Source organism: Lygodium microphyllum, chromosome 8 (assembly GCF_053477565.2).
Source record: "Lygodium microphyllum isolate KBCC chromosome 8, Lygodium_microphyllum_v1.1.10, whole genome shotgun sequence".
In the NCBI taxonomy this organism is placed as follows: domain Eukaryota; kingdom Viridiplantae; phylum Streptophyta; class Polypodiopsida; order Schizaeales; family Lygodiaceae; genus Lygodium; species Lygodium microphyllum.
Window position 1 is genome coordinate 111,685,520 of NC_141142.1, and position 20,613 is coordinate 111,706,132.

The following is a 20,613-nucleotide window of genomic DNA, read 5'->3' on the forward strand; positions in this document are numbered from 1 at the left end:
GGTGTAGTCACATGTACAAACAGCTTCTTTCGAAGTTTCAATGGCTGAAATATATTCAGCCTCAATAGTAGAAAGTGCTATAATCTTTCGCAATCTAGAGCATCAAGAAACTACCCCACCAGTCAAGGTAAATATATACTCGCTAGTAGACTTGCGAGTATCCAAGTCACCTGCCATATCTGCATCACACGATCCTTGCAAATCTAACATACCCTTTCCATAGCAAATACATTTTCTCTATGTGCCCCTAAGATACTGGAAGATGCATTTCACTGCCTCCCAATGTGCTTTGCCAGGATTTGGCATAAACCTACTCACAACTTCCACTACATGAGCAATGTCAGGTCTAGTGGCAACCATAGCATACACGAGTGAACCACAAGCTGAAGCATAAGGAACACCCTTCATAGAATTGGTTGCCTTATCATCTTTTGGACAATCTGCTTTGCTAAGCTTAAGGTATGGTGGCAATGGAACACCACGTGGCTTAGCATCTACCATAGAAAAGCGATCAGGTACTTTGCTGATGTACTTTTCTTGTGAGAGAAATAAGAGCTACTACTCTATATCTCTCGTCACACACATGTCCAAAATGTGTTCAGCTGCACCCAAATCCTTCATGGAAAAGGCTGAATTCAGCTGTCTTTTGAGTGCATTAACCTGGCTCTTGTGCTTACCAACAAATAAGCATATCGTCCACATAAAGAACAAGGATAATAATGCTTCCATCGTCACCCTTCTTTGTATGTAACTAGTGATGTGCATTGCTTCTTTTAAACCCATGTGAGAGTATGAAGGCATTAAAATTCTCATACCATTGTCTAGGAGCCTGTTTTAAACCATACAAGCTTCTCTTAAGCCTGCACACCAAATGCTCCTTTCCTAGCATAACAAAGGCCTCTGGCTGTTTCATGTACAGTTCTTCTTGTAAATCACCATGCAAGAATGTAGTTCTAACATCCATCTAATCAAGCTCAAGATCCATAGATGCTACAATAGCAAACAATACCCGAAGAGTGGTTATTCTCACAACAGGTAAAAAGACTTCCTGAAAGTCAATCCCCTCTTTATGTGTATAACCCTTAGCCACAAGCCTGGCTTTATATTTGGGTTTACCATCCAACCACTTGATTTTATAGACTAATTTGTTAGAAATAGCTTTCCTATCTTTGGGCAATGGAACCAAATCCCAAGTATCATTCTGATACAATGACTTCATTTCTTCTTGTATAGCTAGCTCCCACTTTTTCTTTAATTCACATGATAATGCCTCTTCATACGTAAGAGGCTCACCCTCATCTATGAGTAAAATGTAGTCCAAAGAGGGATCAAACCTCTGTGTATGTCTCCTCACACCTGTAGACCTCACCCAATAATCTGTGTTATCAAGCAATGGATCTACATCCAAAGGAAAATCAATGATGTCATTATTTGGCTGCTAAACTACATTTTCAAGTTGTTGTAATACATTTTCAGATTGTTGTTATTTGCTTTCAACATGCTGATTTTGTTGCCCAAGCTGATTTTCAGCATCCCTTTGCTGCCCATTTTCATTTGACTTGATAATGACATACCGATTATCAAAACCAGCATCAAATTGAGTTGAATTTTCAGTGACGGGTCATGATGAAATTTCACTTTCTCTTTGTCTAAATCACTAGATGTGGTATTTTTCAGCAGCTTTGATTCATTAAATACCACATCTAGGCTATGTAGTATCTTTTCATGCTTGGAACCCAAATCGATAAACCATTTCACCTTCATCTCCATAACCCATGAAAATGCCTCTGAAGGATTTCATGTTAAGTTTGGTTTTGCTATCAACAGATACATGTACGTAGCATTCGTAGCCAAAGACCCTTAAGTAGTCATATGAAGCAAGTTTGCCACACCAAACCTCTTCAAGGTTATCACTTTCAAGTACACGATGTGGAGATCGGTTGCAAATATGCACCGTGGTTTTAAGTGCCCCTCCCCAAAATGATAACGGGAGATTAGTTGTGGACAGCATGCACAAAATCTTCTCACATAAAGTGCGATTCATTCGCTCAGTCACACCATTAGATGACGAATTACAAGGGGCTGTAAGCTCTTGTTTAATCCCGTTTACATCACAAAACTTACTGAATTCTTTAGATACATGCTCTCCCCCATTGTATGTTCTTATGCATTTTAGTTTTAGACCCTTTTGAGTACTAACAAATGCATAAAAGTTTTTAAAGGCATCCAATGCCTCAATTTTTTGCTTAAGCAAGTAGACCCATAGCTTTCTAGAATGGTCATCATGAAAAGACAAAATAACAGAAACCACTATGAGTTTTTATTGGCATGGTACATGCATCAAAATGGACTAAATCCAAAATACATGCCTTCCTAGAGGCCCCATGAGAGTAGGAACTCTTTACATGTTTTCCCAAAACACAATCATCACAAAAGTCAAGCTTTGAGTTTTTCACATCAACTCGTCCAAGTAAAGAAAGTGCCTGTAAACCCTTTTGGCTCGTGTCCAAGATACTTGTGCCACAGCTCCATGTGTGATTGTTCTTCTACAACTGCAACAACCTTTCCAGGAAGTGCCTTGCAATGAAGATAATATAGATTCCCCTTTTTACGGCCCCTAGTGACAAGCATGGATCCTTTTTATATCTTCCACATTCCACCACCAAAGGTAGTGAAGTAATCCCTACAATCTAACTGCCCAACAAAAAGCAAGCTCTTCTTTATACCAGATACATACCTAACATCATGAACAATCAATTCCTGGCCATTTTCAAGAGCCACATATATGGTGCCCAGTCCTTTAATATCACAAGCATGGTTATTCCCTAGGTAAACTTCCCAAAGATTACCTACTGCATAAGAAGAAAAACACTCCAAAGATAAGAGTTACATGAAATGAAGCACCACTGTCAACAATCCACGATTGTGACAAACCATCATGAGCAAACAACAAGGCATCTATCACATCTCCTTTAGTGATATACATGTCTTCCAATGTCATAGCATGTAGATCTGAAGATACAACCAACAAATCGATATATTTATTTTCTTGTATCTCCTCAATGACAATGTTAGACACTACATTTGACTTCTCTGTCTCTTTAGGGGTAGAGCTGCCATCCTTCTCATTCATTTCGCCTTTCGCATTAGCCTGTTTCTTGCATTCCTGCTCCCTTTCATAGTATCTGCAATCAGGCTTTTTATGCCCTTTGCATCTACACTTGGTAAGTCCCTTGATATCAACCAAAATATCATCTATTGACATAAGTAATCTAACAAAGCAACAGGCTTATGTTTTGCCAAAGCATCATCAAAACCCTTCAGAAAAAGTATACCCTACATACAATCTCTCCAAAGATCAAAGCCATTGACAACAAGTACGCAAACTTGCAATTCCAAAAGTGCCCAAGAAGCAGATATTTTGCTGCAATTTCAGTCCCAAGGGCTGGTTACAGCATATACATGAACCAAATCTGATACATATGCATAAAAGACAGCTCTCACTTCAATAATACATCACCATAACACCCAAATGCAATAACCCAAGTGCTGTATGTACCACTGTTTGACTGCACAATGAGCATTCAGCGATACATGAACCAAGAGAACCTGCCTTTTTACAACATTTGATACATCCCAAATCCACATTTCTCCCACTCAACAGTGAATCTGCTGTAATTTCAATGTCAAAGCACAAATCGGCTCAAAATGCATCACCGATGCGAAAAGCCCCATAAATTTATGCAATAAATCTGCCCCAATTGCATTAATACACCATCCCGAGTCTCAAATACAGGCAAATGTTGCAGAAATTTCACAAATTTTGCAACAAATTTAGGAGTTCAAATGTGCACAAATTTCAGTCAAATTGGTTCAGCTGAGCAAAATTTCACTTGTACATGAAAAACCCCAAAATTTCCGGAGCAAATGCATACAATGTATGCAATTTTTGGGTCAGATGTCACTGAATTTCAAGCTCGAATCTGCACAAATCTGAAAACTATGCTTATACATGAGAACTCCCTTCAATGAGCAAGGGGCTTGCTTGTGCCAAAAAAAAAAATTTTTGACAAATCCTGCAAAGAAAGGTGGCAAAACAGCCAGTCACCTGCCGTTGATTGTCGCGTGACCTACACCTAATATCGCCTACTCAAAAACGTGTCAAAAATTGTTGCATTGATCTGATGTGATGCCGCTGCCTGCTCATGACCTACGCCTGCTGCCACTTGGCTGTCGTCTGCTGCAAACTATGAACGTAGACCAAAAAACTGACGACTTGACCTATTTTCTTCACGCGCACGAGCTGAAACTAACTCGCCTTGACTTCGGGAAGCCTGCACACCTTCGTTGAAGCTCTGATACCAGTTTGAAGGGGAGCAAGAGTGCCCAAGTGGTGTGCACCACGACAATGGAGTGTCCTCAGCAATAGAGAGTGCAGAGAGAGTGGAAACTTGAGTTGGGTGTGTACCAGTGTGATACACACAAAGAATAAAAGAATGTATTTATACTCAGGGTAACGTACACTCACACCCGCAAGGGTGTAGTCACATGTACAAGTAAATATATACATGCAAAGTGTAGCGAAAGGCCTTTACACCCAACATATCTATGCTCCATTCCCCTTTCTTTGTGTAAGGCCCTCCACGGCAACTTTCTATTGCTACACCTATTCCAGCTTGTGCACCATTTATACCACACATTCCATCCATCCTTCGTCACCAGCCAACCCTCCTCTTCTCTCGTCCCCCTTGCTACCGTTTGGTGCCCACACTGACGCATACAATTGCCTGTTTGTACTATTGCAACCTTGTACATTTAGCCATTGCAGTCACATTGTTCCTTCTTTCTCTTGTGTTCTCTCTTTGTCTCCTCTCCACGTTTACTTTGCTCTTTCTGCTGCCCACTCTCACATGGTATCAAAGCCAAACGTGGGAACTCAAGATCTCAAAGAGAAGCATGTTGTCCATGACAAAACTTGCCAAGCATCATCCCATGTGGCAGATTGCATCTTGCTCTTGGGCGGCCTCTACCAAGCTGAACTGCACCATTACTGCACCCGGGCAGCATCAAATAGGTTGGGGGGCCATTCTATTGGCTAGGCAAAACCAAAACAGACCTGCATTTTCTGCAGGAAGCCCTCAACACACATGGTGTAGAACCAGGCCCTGCATTACCTACGTTTTTGTGCATGCAGCCCTTGTATCTCGGCATTTTGTGTAGGCAGGTCATCGGTTCTTCAGGGTGGCACACTTGTTCGATGCTGAGCTTCCTGTTTACAAGCCACAGATTTCTTTCTTTGCTGCATTTTCATGCTGGCTAGTCTTTACTAACCAGGTTGACTTCTTTTTGGTGTTGGGTGGCCTCCATTGCAGGCCCACAAGATTTGTGTTTATTGTAGGTACACCATTTCCAAGTACTAGTACTAACATTCGTAGCCCTTGGATTGGTTGCAATTACAAGTTGAAGACTTGTTTTAATCTGCATTTGCCGGCATTGTGTGTTCCCTTTGGCATCGGATACTCCCCGTCTACCTTGCCTCAATTAGTCTTCTTTTGTACCGTGGCCCGACGGACCCTAATTATCCCGAGGCCACCTCTTATTGGTCACCTTTATTCCAATGGCAACATCTTCTTTATTTTCTTGCAAGTATTTCCTTGAAGGACATCTATGGCCGACATGTATGCTAAGGAATATTGTGTGGTTCGGGATCATTCAAAACGACCACCATCTTATTACTCTTTCCCATGATATTCTTCCAAGGCTTCTAGTTCCCAATTGGCATTAATGGCATCTCCTGAGCAGATGTCAGTCCTACCCTCTCTCTCCGCATCCAACAAGCTAGATGGGATGAACTACCCTCTATGGTCATGCCGCATCATGGAGTGTCTCCTCAACGACTGTGACCTTTGTGATTTTGTTTTAGTCCCTATACCTCAACCTACCGTGGATCCTCATGATGGTGTGACCATGGATTCGCAACTTTATGGGATCGATTGAATGCCAGTGCCCGCTCTTCTTTTCTTTTGAGTTGTACAAATTCTATGCTCATGCATGTTCGAAATCCCCGCACCACTGAAATGATTTGGAGGAGATTAGCATTTCTCTTTTGGATCCAAACATTTGGGCATCACTTATCTCTTGAGTTGAAGCTACAACAGCTTTCTACGCAGATCCCTCTACATGAGGGATCACATCCACAAGATGGAGAGTCAGGATGAGCTTTCATTCCTTAATAAAGACATTTCTTCAAAGGACCCAGCACTTCTCTCACGTCTTGCATCACCGACATGCAATATGTTCTACACCAATTGAAACCAGTCTTTCTCCTCCCATAGGATGGTAAATGACTTGACCAAGCACTAATTACAACAAGCATAAAATTCACGTAAACTAAAAATGCACACTATACCACTTTTGGACATTGGACACCTTGTTGGCCCCAAAATTGGCGCTCTTTGTCATATTTATTTATCTTATACTACAAATGAAATGAGTACAACTGAGATCCTCTAATCTCCTTCGCTAATCCAAGTGTCTCCTACTATCAAAACTAACCAACAAGCCTCCAAACCAAGTTGCCCCTTGGTTTGCTTGGGGATTGCCCTTTACCCTGCTCCTTGAAAGACAAAAGATTGCTACCCTCTCCTGTATGCTATTACCTACACCAAAAGGACATTGGGCTGCTGTCACCTGCTCCTGGCGGGCTCCAAACTGTTATCACTTATTATAGGACTAGTCCATGGTGGCTGCAAATCACATCATCAACAAATTCTTGCTCTCTAACAACCTCCTCTCTCACAATGGCTGGAATTAGACTTCCACCAACCCCTAAAAATGTTTTCCGTACTTGCATGGGCAAGCTTTGCTAAGTGGCAACTTCTAATCCCATTTTTCAGCATTATCCAGCTTATTAAATTAATTTTTAAAATATTAATTCTTAAAATTAATTTAATAATTATTCTAGTGCTTAAAAATTTCATTTCCCCAACCAATAATTTAATTGGCTGGGGCAATTTGTCTTCCAAGTATCCCTTAGCAGTTATTGATCCTTAGACTAGTATTAATTAATTAATTAATGCCTAGTCTCTAGTCTCACTACTGACATTAGTAGCTAATAAATTTGTCGAGGTCCAAATCTAACACCAAGTCCCACCTAGTACATGTCAAACATAACTTATTACAGCTTCTGCCTTTGACACCCACTATATCCTCGAGGTCCTTGGCCTATTACCATGAAATTACTACCATGTACATCCCATGTGCTAAACAACCTTGCACATTTGAGTAATATCTTAATCAAATGCTGTTAGCAAGATAAGAGCATCTTAAAATTTCACATCTCTATGACACCAATCTTCTCACTTCTTGTAGCCAAGAGACTCGCTTGGGAGAACGTAGCTCCATTGGTACTTGAGCAAGATGCACGTCAAAGTGAGCTAGATTCTTGCGGAGCCATGCACCTATCTGCGCTTATGTAGTTTTATCTACACGTACAAGACAAGCCAAGGAGAAGAAAGGGAACAGAAAGAAGTTGAAGTCATCTTTCGACGTTGATGTAACTTTTGTGGAGAAGCACAAGGGATGTCCCATATGTCCTCATTGTGGAAAGACCTCATGTTATATTTATAAGGTAAATTAAGGGAAACATGCACGAGGCATCACCGTCCGGGGTCTTGGGCACCCGAACGGGGTTTAGGGGAGCCTAGCATTTAAGAGAGTCCAAGAATAGTAGGACTCACCAAGGTTTGACGGCTGGCAATCGGATCACGATGAGGGGGGCCAGCAATGATCTAGGCAAGGCTGAGAGGTGAAACCAAGCTCGTGCTCATTTTGTATCGGACTGCTTTCCTCTGGTCTTCAGAGCCGCCTGACATATGTTCGTCATATGTTCGTCTTCTTCTGAGCTGCCTGACGAGAGTCGCCTAACATTGGTATCAGAGCCGATGGGTCTCGTTTCGTTGACCCGTGAAGCTGTTCGTCGAGAAGACAGAGCCGACGGGTCCCGTTCCGTTGACCCGTGAAGCTGTTCATTTACGGCGCCCTGGTGACACGTCATATAAAATTTGACGTGACGTTTAATTTCACCACGTCACTTATCATTTGGCGGAAAAAAAAAGCTATCTTTTATGTCTAACGTCATATCCTAGATCGTGAATTCCGTGAGACTGACGCTATTCTCTGGTCCCTCTGTGACCAGCCGACTGCACGTTATCTTTATTTGTCTGGTATTTCTCTCACCAGCCCCGACTGCACTTGTATAACAAGTACAGGCTGAGCAGAGAACAAGTTCAAGAAAGGTGCATTGATAGTCTGCGTGATCATTAAGAAGAGGACTAAATACTAGTCGTTTCTGCAAAGAAGCTCCATTTCCTGCGTGACAGGCTTAGTTCGGAAGATAAGGATTGTTCCTCACTCTTCGGGCTTACTAATAAATCTAGCAACAGCTGCCCTGTCATTAAAACCAGGGAAGTACTTTACTTTGTATGCAAATTTCTTATCTTTGCTTTCCAATTCCAGTGTATTAATGGCAGAAAAAGGGAAAGAGGGAGTAATGGAAGGTTCTAGTTCTGGGGACCGCCCTATGGTAGATCCCCATGAATCAGAAATGCAAGAGAAACAGTGGGAAGAATTCTTTGCTACACGAGAACAATTTGATGATCTTACTGCTCGTGTGCAAGCTCAGGGGGTTCAAATGGAATTTTTAACTTAAACACTCACTGAAATAAAATCTTAATTAACTTTATTGTTAGAAAGAGATAAAAATAAGGTAGAAATCTCGGATGTCCCATCTTCATCGAAAGATTTAGATGTGACTATGCGAGATCCTAAGGAACCCCACCACAAGTTGAGGAATAATCCAGTTCTTAAAGATATGAAACCCCCTCAGTTTCACGCGGAGGAAAAAGATAGAAATAAAGATACAATCTTTAATTTCCTCCAAAAATGGGAAGATTTACATAAACTTAAAAATACTCCATCACATCTCCAAGCACTGGAGGCTAGTTTAACTTTGGGGCCCGAAGCATATAAATGGTGGTGAACTTTAAAGGAGGCAAATAAAATACCTGAAACTTGGGCTCAATTTGAATCCGTCTTTTTGAAAGAATTCCTTCCTCAAAATGAAATGGAAAGAAATTGGGAAGATTGGGATTATGTCAGACAAAAGGGAAGACCCCTGCTGACATATCTGGAGGAATATCGTGAGATAATCCTCAAATTGGAAGGAATAGATGAATTTCAAAAGACAAGAGGATTCATTAGGGGACTAGATAAAGCCTGTAAAAAGGAAGTAAAAAGGAGTTCACCTAAGACGCTAGAAGAGGCAATTAAATTTGCATTAATTAATGAAGATAATATGCGTCCAAGTACACTCACTAGTCTCACTGATACGGAGCCCAAGTCTAAGGAATTGGAAACCTCAAAATTTGTGGGCAAATTTAAAAGGAAAATGCCATTTTTTAAGGGTAAAAAACAACCTTTTGAAAAGAAACAATATGTGAGGCCAAAGTTAAGTCCTGATGACTTTGATAAGGCCAAAAAAGAAAAGTTATGTTTCAATTGCCTATCCCCTAACCATGCTACTTGGAATTGCCCTCAAAAGAAAAAGGGGGAAGATAAAGGAAAGGATAAGGACAAGGGCAAGGGAAAAGAAAAACAAATCCATGTAGTGCAGACCTTAGAATTAAAGGGGCATGAAAGGTATAAATCTTTAGAGGTCTTGCATATGGATGTACAACACAAGTGTTGTGTGTCAACCTCTATGTGGCAACCTACCTTTGGGCCACATGATTTAGTTAGAGTGCATGGATTGATAGCTAGAAAGAAAGTTAGAGTCATGATTGATGAGTCTGCGATACATAATTTTATAAATTATGCACTTGTCAAAAAATTAAAACTTCCCCAACAAAAGAGTGGGCATCAATATGTTGTTCGTATGATGCAAGGTCAAGATAATAAAATATGGGATACAATGGTATCCAATTTGGAAATTGAGATTCAAGGATATAAAGATAAACTTGATTTCCAAATTATGAACATGGAAAGAGCTGATATTGCTCTAGGGAGGGAGTGGCTATGGGGATTGGAACCATCCTTAAAACGTAGTTACCATCATAATACACTGGAATTTGAAAGGGATGGTAAGACTTTTGTCATTCAAGGTGAACATGAAGTATCTGATAATCCTTTGTTGTGTTCCACTGAGGTTTAGAAGCTGATAAAGAAGGAAGTTTATGAGGTATATATGTTATGGTCTCTTCCTGTACAAAACACTTTTACTTTCTGTAATATAAAGCAACAATTTTCTTATGTTTGTGAGTTGAATGTAAATAATGAATTAAGTAGTTTGTTGGATGAATTTAAAGATGTGTTTCCTTCTGATTTACCTAGTGGCCTTCCACCAGATCAGGGTGATATAAATCACCCAATTGACACAAATAAGGATACACACCCTATTTCTAAACCACCATATAAGTTAAGTGAAACACAGCATCAAGAAGTTGAAAGACAAATTGAGGATTACCTTAATAAAGGGTTTATACAACCCAGTAATTCACCTTGGGCTTCACCAATTTTATTAGTAAAGAAAAAAGATGGTTCTATGCGACTTTGTGTTGACTATAGAGCACTTAATAAAATAAGGGTGAAGAATAAATTTCCTATGCCCAGAATGGAAGATCTTTTTGATCAATTACAAGGGGCAAATTTCTTCACAAAGATAGATTTAAGATCAGGCTATCACCAAGTAAGAATTAAGGCACAAGATGTTCCCAAGACAGCATTTCGTACTAGATACGGGCATTATGATTTTTTGGTAATGCCTTTTGGCCTCACTAATGCACCAGCTACCTTTATGAAGCTGATGAATAGTGTTTTACGGCCCTATCTAGGACATTTTGTAGTAGTCTTCTTGGACGATATCTTGATCTTTAGTAAATCAAGAGAAGAACATTTGGAGCACTTACAATTAGTATTCCAACTGTTAAGAACACATTCCCTTTATGCGAAGAAAACTAAATGTGAATTCTTTGCACAAGAGGTCAAATATTTGGGGCATATTATCTCGAAAGAGGGAATTAACATGGATCTAGAAAAAGTAAGGGCAATTATTGAATGGCCATCTCCAAAGAACCTGGAAGAGCTGCAGATCTTCCTGTCAGAGTGCAGCGGTGCGGAAGCGTAGGACTGAGAGTGAGAGAACGCAGAGAGAGAAGGGAGAGAAAGAGACAGTGTACACTGAAGATCTGCTGTATAAAGAATGCTGAATACAAAGATATACACGGGCGCAGTGCGCTGGACTGCGTGTCTCCACCTCGACGATGCGACCTGCTGTCCACCTCGAAGTCTGCTGCAGTCTGCACTGTCTGCTGTCAGAAATCTGCGAACAGAGACAGAAATCTGCACGGCACCGGTCTGTAATCTGCGACAGAGAATGAATGGGAAGACTGCTGGAGACCTCAGGTATAAATAGCCGAAATCTGCCCAAAGAATAGGACAGGTCGGCTGTTTAATGCAGCCGACTGGGCTGCAGGCAGTCGGACTGCCACGTGGCAGTCCGACTGCACAGTCCGACTGTGCAGCCCTGGTGCAGCCCTGGCTATGATCTCTCTAACACCCCCTCTCAGAGCCTGGGCAGGGCAGAAGCCTGAGGGATCTAGAATGTTGCCGAAGTAGAGCCTGAGGAAGAGCCTTCGTAAACAAATCCGCAAGATTATCCTCCGTCTTGCAATACTCCACAGTGATTGTCTCATCCAGAAGCTTTTCTCGGATGAAGTGGTACTGGATCTCAATGTGCTTCGTCCGGGCATGAAAAACAGGGTTCCTTGCCAAGGCAATGCAACTCTCATTGTCACATCGCAGCAATGTAGGACGAGTCTGGGGGCACCCAAGCTCCTCCAACAATCTCCGAAGCCACACAACCTCGCATGTGGTGGAAGATGCGGCCCGATATTCCGCCTCAGTAGACGAAAGGGCTACCGTGGGCTGCTTCTTGCTACTCCATGAAATAACTCCTGCACCCAAAGTAAAGCAGTAACCTGTTGTAGACCGCATGTGGTCCACGTCACCGGCCCAATCCAAGTCGCTCCAACCTGCAAGTACAAGATCTGACCCATCTGTCCCTGCGGGGTAATGAATCCCCAAATCAGACGTCTCCCTGAGATACCGAAGTATCCTCTGAGCAGCCTGCCAATGCACCGTCTTAGGTTCACTCATGAACCCTGCCAAGAGCCCAACAGCAAAACATAGATCAACCCTGGTGTTGAGAAGCCAAATCAAAGACCCTATCAACTGTCGATAGCGGGAAGCATCCGCCAAAGGAGAAGCTGAGTGGGAAGTGGCCTTCCAGTTCGGATCCATAGGAGTAGAGAGGGCCCGACAATCTTCCATCTCAAAAGACACCAAGAGCTCCTGTACATATCTCTGTTGGGAGAGAAAGATCCCCCTCTGAGACTGAAAAATCTCATGTCCTAAAAAGAAATGGAGTAGCCCCAAATCCGTCATCTCGAACGTCCGATGTAAAGCTGACTTTGTCTCCTGGACCTGCTGTGCATCATCACCTGTGACAATCAAATCATCAACATATAATACAAACAGCACACAACCATCCTCGGAAGTGTGAACATACAGCTGCGGATCGGCCTTGGACCACCGATATCCCAACTGAGTCTGGAGGAACGAATCAATCTTCTCGTTCCAAGCTCGCGGGGCCTGCTTGAGACCATACAGGGCCTTCTTCAACCTGTAGACTTTCCCATCTGAAGAACCAAAGCCAGGAGGCTGCTCAACATAGATCTCCTCCTTCAAATCACCATTCAGGAAGGCCGACTTCACATCCAGCTGAAAAACAGGCCATCTCCTATGGCCAGCCAAAGCAAGAACAGTTCTAATGGTTGCCATACGAGCTGTAGGGGCAAAGGTGTCGTGACAGTCAATCCCTGGGCGCTGGGCAAAACCCTTAGCAACAAGGCGAGCCTTGTGCTTATCCAAAGTACCATCACTGAGATATTTGGTCCTAAAGACCCACTTGACTCCAATCACCTTCTTCTTCGGGGGGCGTGGCACAAGTGACCAAGTGCCATTCCTCTCAATAGCCTCCAACTCAGCTTCCATAGCTTTCTTCCATGGGGCGGACTGTAAAGCCTCCTTCACGGAGGTGGGCTCTCGATCCTGCATAACTCGGGACATCAAACAATAATTGGAGCACACAAGCTCCGAAGAATGCGCCTGGTGCCTCCGTGACCGCTGCGGACCATCCTGCGGTCCCCACTCCTCAGGAACCCCCTCGATCCCTGAATCACGGAGTGTGTCACGGGCCCAGCGAGGAGGAGGCCGAACCTCCCCTCGTCGTTCTCCATCAGTAGAAGACTCTGGAATGTCCACCGGTGGTAACTCCTCAGAAGGATCCGGTGGAACTGTAGACTCTGTGTCAGAACCAGAATCATAATCAAACGGCACAAGCTCCAGTGGAACTGTAGAAGGAGCCAAACTCTCCCCTGGATCTCCAAGAACGGGATGCTCCTCACCCGTTGAAGAAGCCGGAACCTCCACAAACCGCACATCACGGCTAGTATATACATCCCGTTTGACGGGATCATACAGTCGGTAGCCTTGGGACTGGGAGCTGTAGCCAACAAATACCTGTTTGCGGGAAGCCGCTTCGAATTTGTCACGGTGAGCTTTGGGAATGTGAACATAGGCATCACACCCAAAGACCCGAAAGTAAGAAACATCTGGCTTCGACCCAAAATACGCCTCAAATGGAGTCATCCCTTCCACGGCCGAAGTAGGAGATCGGTTAAGAATGTGGACTGCAGTAGCCACAGCCTCGGCCCACAGAACCTGGGGGGTCTGTCGGTGCTCCATCATGGTGCGCGCCATCTCGATCACACTACGGTTCTTCCGTTCGAGAATATCATTTTCTTGTGGAGTATTCGTATTGGCAAACTCCTGGTGAATTCCTCTATCTGCACAAAACCGAGCAAATCCATTAGAGACAAATTCACCTCCCTTGTCGGATCGCAAGGTCTTCAACTTCCAGCCTGATCGGTTCTCCTCAAAGAGAAGCCAATCCTTGAAGTGCGAGAAAGCTTCTGATTTTAGTGCCAAAAAGTAGGCCCATGTCATCCTGCTATAGTCATCCACGATCAGCATGAAGTACGAGCTCCCACGCAGGGACTCATTCCTCATAGGGCCACATAGATCCGTAGATACTAACTCCATCGGTGAAGTAGACCGCCGCGAAGCGGTGTGGGGAATGGCATCCCTATGCTGCTTCCCCCTTATGCAGGAGACACATGGCTGCTGGCTCACCACTATATCCGGCAACCCTCGAACAAGTTGTCCCCGTGACGCCTTCCGAAGATAGTCATAGTTCAGGTGACCAAACCTAGCATGCCATAATTCAGACTGTGACCGTGAGGTAAGAAGAATAGTAGAGAGGGCAGTGGAAGACTTCAGTTTGTAAATGCCGTTCTCCTCATATCCACATGATAGAACCTTCCTCGATTCACGATCAAGGACTCGCACTGTAGAACTATCAAACTCCACTAGAAGACCAAGGGAACAAATCTTATGGACTGAAAGGAGATGGTACCCCAATCCGGGTACATGCAAAACCTCTGAAGTATGGGTGCCACCTCGTCCATCCGGAATAAGCTGCATCTTACCCCGACCTGCAATAGAAACTGAAGAGCTGTCTCCAATGAGAACCTGCCCACGCGAAGGTCGCAGCTGGGCAACACCATCCGATGAAGGAGTCATGTGCCGTGAGGCACCACTATCAATAATCCACTCTCGAGATTGGGAAGCCGCCATCGCAGCATCAGAAGCATTCGGTGAAGTGTCCTCAATGACAACTAAATGTAGAAATGCAGCTGATGAGGGTGCAGCCACCGCTCCAGAATCCTTGGTGTCCTTCTTCTTGGTGTCCTTCGAGTCTTTATCAGGGCAATCCTTCTTCCAATGGCCAGTCTTTCCACAAATATGGCATGTGGAGTCTTTGTCCTTGTCCTTCTCCTTGTCCTTCTTGGACTTGTTATCCCCCTTCTTCTTCTTTTGGTCCTTCCCCTTCTTCTGAGAGGCTTGACCTGTCAACGCCTCCGTCTTGGAAGCATTCTGTCCCTTTAACTGTTCCTCTTGGTCCAAGACCATAGGAACCAACTCCTCCCACCGAAGAGTAGACTCTCGCCCTGAAGCAATAAGGGCAGAGTAAAATGTACCGAATCGTGGCGGCAACTGGGACAAGAGTGTAATCGCCATGTCTTCGGAGGAGATCGGCTTCCCCGCATTCTGAACCTGCATCTGTAGCTGCCTTAGCTTATTAATGTGTTCCCTTAGCGAAGAAGACTTATTGACGGACAAGGTCCGCATCTGTACCTCCAAAGAAACCCTCTTCATTAGGGTCATCCGATTGTACATTTGATCAAGCTCCAGCCATATCTCACGAGCCACCGTCAAGTGCTCGATGTGAGCGATCACGACTGTAGTGCATGATAGAAAGAGAAAGGATCGAATCCGGGCATTCAGTTTGTCCCAATGAGACTGGGCCCTGGCCAACTCCGCACGAGCATCGGAAGAGAGTTTGGACTCATCTCTTACCGAGGGCCGGTCAATATCTTCCTGTACCAACTCCGCCAAATCATAGGACTCCAGAATGGCCAACATCATAACGCGCCAAATGCGGTAGTTGTCGCCGTCGAGCTTCTGATCTGTAGGAAGAGCCGGTAGGACAGGCACCTTCCGGTCCATAATCGCCTGGAACTCCAGGTCCATCTCTGTAGACATCTTCACCTGCAATGCCTTCTCAAACGCAAAAGCAGCCCCCTCTGACTGAGTAGACTCAGCCTGCTAAGGCTCTTCAGCGTCCCGAAGCTCCTTCACCCGCCGGAGGCGATGAAAAAGCAAAACCTGCACTTTTAGGTTGAAAACTCAAACTTTCTCCGCGACAAACAGCAGTAAACAGCAGCAAATCCACCACCTGTACTCCTTTCCTGTGCGCCCACACTCGTTTCAGCCTTGTTCCAAGGCGCAGCCCTCCTGTCTGCCCTTAAACGCAAAAAACGCAAATTTGTGTCGCAATGGAAACTCCACTTCAGGTTGATTCTGCGCTCAGTCAGCCCTCATACACTGCTCTGATACCATGTCAGAGTGCAGCGGTGCGGAAGCGTAGGACTGAGAGTGAGAGAACGCAGAGAGAGAAGGGAGAGAAAGAGACAGTGTACACTGAAGATCTGCTGTATAAAGAATGCTGAATACAAAGATATACACGGGCGCAGTGCGCTGGACTGCGTGTCTCCACCTCGACGATGCGAACTGCTGTCCACCTCGAAGTCTGCTGCAGTCTGCACTGTCTGCTGTCAGAAATCTGCGAACAGAGACAGAAATCTGCACGGCACCGGTCTGTAATCTGCGACAGAGAATGAATGGGAAGACTGCTGGAGACCTCAGGCATAAATAGCCGAAATCTGCCCAAAGAATAGGACAGGTCGGCTGCATTAAATGCAGCCGACTGGGCTGCAGGCAGTCGGACTGCCACGTGGCAGTCCGACTGTGCAGCCCTGGTGCAGCCCTGGCTATGATCTCTCTAACACTTCCTAGGTTTATCTGGATTTTATCGTAGATTCATTCGAGATTATGCCAAAATAGCTGTTCCAATGACAGACCAACTTAAAGGGAAAGGAAAGAGTTTTAATTGGGGAACAGACCAAAATGAAAGTTTTCAAAAACTTAAGGTAGCTATTGCTACAGCTCCAGTACTATTAATTGTGGATCCCAATAAACCATTTGTGGTTGAAGCTGATGCCAGTGATAAGGCGATAGGCGCGGTCTTATTACAAGAAGGTCAACCAGTTGCTTTTGAAAGCAAGAAATTAGACAGTGCAAAACAGAATTATTCTGTTTATGAGAGGGAGCTATATGCAATAGTATATGCAATAAAGAAATGGAGGCACTATCTGTACAGTGCCAAACTTTTAATTTTATCGGATCATGAAAGCATTAAGTGGCTTAATGATCAACCGGATTTACACGGGCGTAAAGCCAAATGGGCAGAACTCCTCCAAGAGTTCGATTATGAGATAAGATATAGAAAAGGAAAGTATAATATAGTAGTTGATGCACTCAGCAGAATGCCCATCATTAATTAATTGAGTTTTACTCAGTTCACTTCTGACTTGCTTGAATCTTTAAAAGGGAAATGCTAGGTTGATCCGGCATATTCCAACATATGGGAAGCAATAAAAAATGGGGATCCAAATGAAAGTGCTTCTACTGAGGAAGGAATATCTGAGGATGTTCAACAAGGAAATGGAGCATTAGGGGTTGCTCAAACCGGATTCAAGTGGAAGAATTTTACCATTAATAATGGTTATTTACTCTACAAGGGTAGGGTATATGTCCCGAAAGATACAAAAATAAGGTGTCAGTACTCTTTGAGTGTCATGATACCCCTAGCACGGAACATCCAGGAGTTAATAAGACTTATAGTCTTATTAAAAGGCAGTTCTATTGGCCTGGAATGAATAAGGACGTCCTTGACTATGTGGTCAAATGTAATAAATGCCAGGTTAATAAAGCTGAAAGATTGAAAATGGGAGGACTTCTCCATCCACTAGAGATTGCTTCGGGAAAATGGGAGAGTATCTCCATGGATTTTTTGTTGCTTTTCCCAGAACACAGAGGGGACACGACTCTGTGTGGGTGATTGTAGATAGGTTAACCAAAATGGCTAGGTTCATTCCAACTTCAACTGATGTTAAAACACCAGAATTGGCTAGATTGTTCGTAGAGAACATATACCGACTGTATGGCCTTCCGGCAAATATAGTTTCTGATCGGGATAGAAAATTTGATAGTCAATTTTGGCGTGCGGTATTTAGGAAGTTGGATATTAAACTTAGCATGAGTACGGCGGATCACCCGCAAACTGATGGGCAAACTGAAAGGGTTAACCAAATCCTTGAAGATATGCTTAGGGCATATGTAAGTAAAAGGCAAACTAATTGGGAAGAGTATCTACCGATAGCAAAGTTTGCATATAATAGTGCCAAGCACTCTTCCACTGGATATAGTCCATTTATGTTAATGTATGGGTTTCAGCCCAAAGCTCCTTTTGCAGTAGGACTGCATAAGGAAAAGGTTCAGGCAGCTAAAGATTTTTTGGAGGATATGAATAGTATGTTAAAATTTGCTCAAGAAAATATTAAAAAAGCTCAAAATCGAGCTAGAGCATATGCAGATCCTCACTGAAGAGACATCTCCTTTGAAGAAGGAGAATTGGTCTATCTTAAGGTGCCTGAACAAACTAAAACTATGAAAAAGGGACAATGTCCAAAGCTTTCACCAAGGTATTATAGTCCTTTCATAATACTTAAAAAGGTGGGAGAACTGGCTTACAAGCTCCAACTACCTGCTCGTAGTAAAATACATCCAGTTTTTCATGTAAGTAAGTTAAGGAAGAAGCTGGGTGACTTGGATAATCTAATCTTAAATGATAACATTGAGGAGCTATTAAATGACCAATCTAATCCACATGAACCAGAAAGAATATTAAATGTTCGTAATAGACGAACAAGGAATACTATTTATCAAGAATGTTTGGTTAAGTGGAAAGATTGTTCAGAAGAAAGCTCAACATGGGAGCGAGTAAGTACTTTAAAAAAAAGGTTTCCCAATTTACAATTAGACCTTCGAAGTATCGTTTTCGAGGACGAAACCGATTCTTAAGGGGAAGGAAATGTTATATTTATAAGGTAAATTAAGGGAAACATACACGAGGCATGACCGTCCGGGGTCTTGGGCGCCCGAACGGGGTTCAGGGGAGCCTAGCATTTAAGAGAGTCCAAGAATAGTAGGACTCACCAAGGTTTGACGGCTGGCAATCAGATCACGATGAGGGGGGGCAGCAATGATCTAGGCAAGGCTGGGAGGTGAAACCAAGCTCGTGCTCATTTTGTATCAGACTGCTTTCCTCTGGTCTTCATCGTCTTCTTCAGAGCCGCCTGACATATGTTCGTCGTCTTCTTCTGAGCTGCCTGACGAGAGTCGCCTGACACCTCACACCTCGAGAAGTGATGGAGGATATACCCTCACCTTTGTTCGAAAGCAAAGGGTGGATCTACATCGAAACCTTTATCTACCTCTACTTCATCACCCGCTATTTCCACTGAGTCAATGTTTCTATACATTTATCAAGTGGAGAGCCTTCTTCAATTGTCTCGCCTTCTAAGCAGTCTTGGCTCTTTAATAGTGATGCATGGAGTCCAGAGGTGATTTGTTACAAGTTCTCCATCCGTCAGAGGGTATTGTCACTACTGGTGACATTTCTTGAGTGCCTATTAGTGACGCTAGCACCTTGCATCTATTGTCTAACCATCCACCGAGCTCCATTTTTTAGGCCCTACATATTCGTAACTTAGACTTCTCTCTCCTCTTAATTTATGGTCTTCCTAATCTTGGACCCATGTTGTCTACACCAAGCCGACCGTTTTTGTTGAGGATTCTTTTACAGGAGCCACTTTTGTGACAAGTTGACTGGAAAGGGGACTATCTATGCTCCATTCCCCTTCCATTGTGCAAGGCCCTCCAAGGCAACTTTCTATTGCCGCACCTATTCTCGCTTGTGCACCATCTATTCCCCACCTTTCATCCCATCCCCAATAATCTCCTCTGGTAGTTCCCTTGTGCCTCCCATCCCTTTTAAAGAGGGATGATATTGGTGACACGGCTATGGATTTCCTAGCCCCTTGTGTTTCAAAGAGGGCGTTCCAAGATCCTGAGGAGTTGCTTTAGGGTTTCCAATCTACTTTAGGCCTTACTTTTATACGGCTACCCCTTTTCTTCGTCATCAAGCCACCATTCCATGCCCCTTCACGCTTGGTCTCTGGTGTTTCTATACAACCATTTCCATTGCCCTTTGGTGGCTTTCCGTTTGCTTGGATTTTTATATGCAAAGGGAGTCTTGCTCATTGGCTGCCTTTCTTTATCGACAGACTACATCAGCATTGGCACTCTTCCTACAACCCTCAAATCTACATCTTCTTTGGCCTTCCGCCACATCCAAGATCTAAGAGGGGATCTTAGCAGTCATGTATGTCTTGTGTGGTCATCTCCTACCTCTAAGCCTCTATTTAAGTCGGATGAGTACATTAGGAGCTCTGACATTGTATTTGTTTATCACTTTATGTGTTTTGGAAACTTTAGATGGAGGGCACATTAGTGCATTTCTTTTGGTGCAATTTGGGCTCGTTTGACCATATTTAGGGTTTTACCTCTTTTTTGCCTATATGCATGCAACATGCCCTCCCACTTTCATTATCCATCTTTGATCCTTCGTCATCAACCAGCCCTTCTCATTCTCTCATTCCCCTGCTACCATCTGGCACCCACACTAATGTGTAGAGTTGCATGTTGGGACGGACTGTTGCAACTGTCAGCCATTGCAATCATATTGTTCCTTCTCTCTCCTATGTTCTCTCTTTCTCTCCTCTCTGTCTTCACTTTCCTCTTTCTGTTGCGTACTCTCACACATTCTTCATCTCCCAGGCCCCCTCTCCAAGACCCGTTACCTCGTTGGTACCAACAAACCATGTGGGATTCAAGAATCCTTCCATGGGA

At 43.6% G+C, this 20,613-nt stretch overlaps 1 protein-coding gene across 4 annotated transcripts in view; it reads right to left on the reverse strand.

The window, feature by feature from the left end:
- LOC148032744 (ran-binding protein M homolog) overlaps positions 1 to 20,613 on the reverse strand; it is a 110,754-nt gene that overhangs the window by 78,531 nt on the left and 11,610 nt on the right. The window lies entirely within an intron of this gene.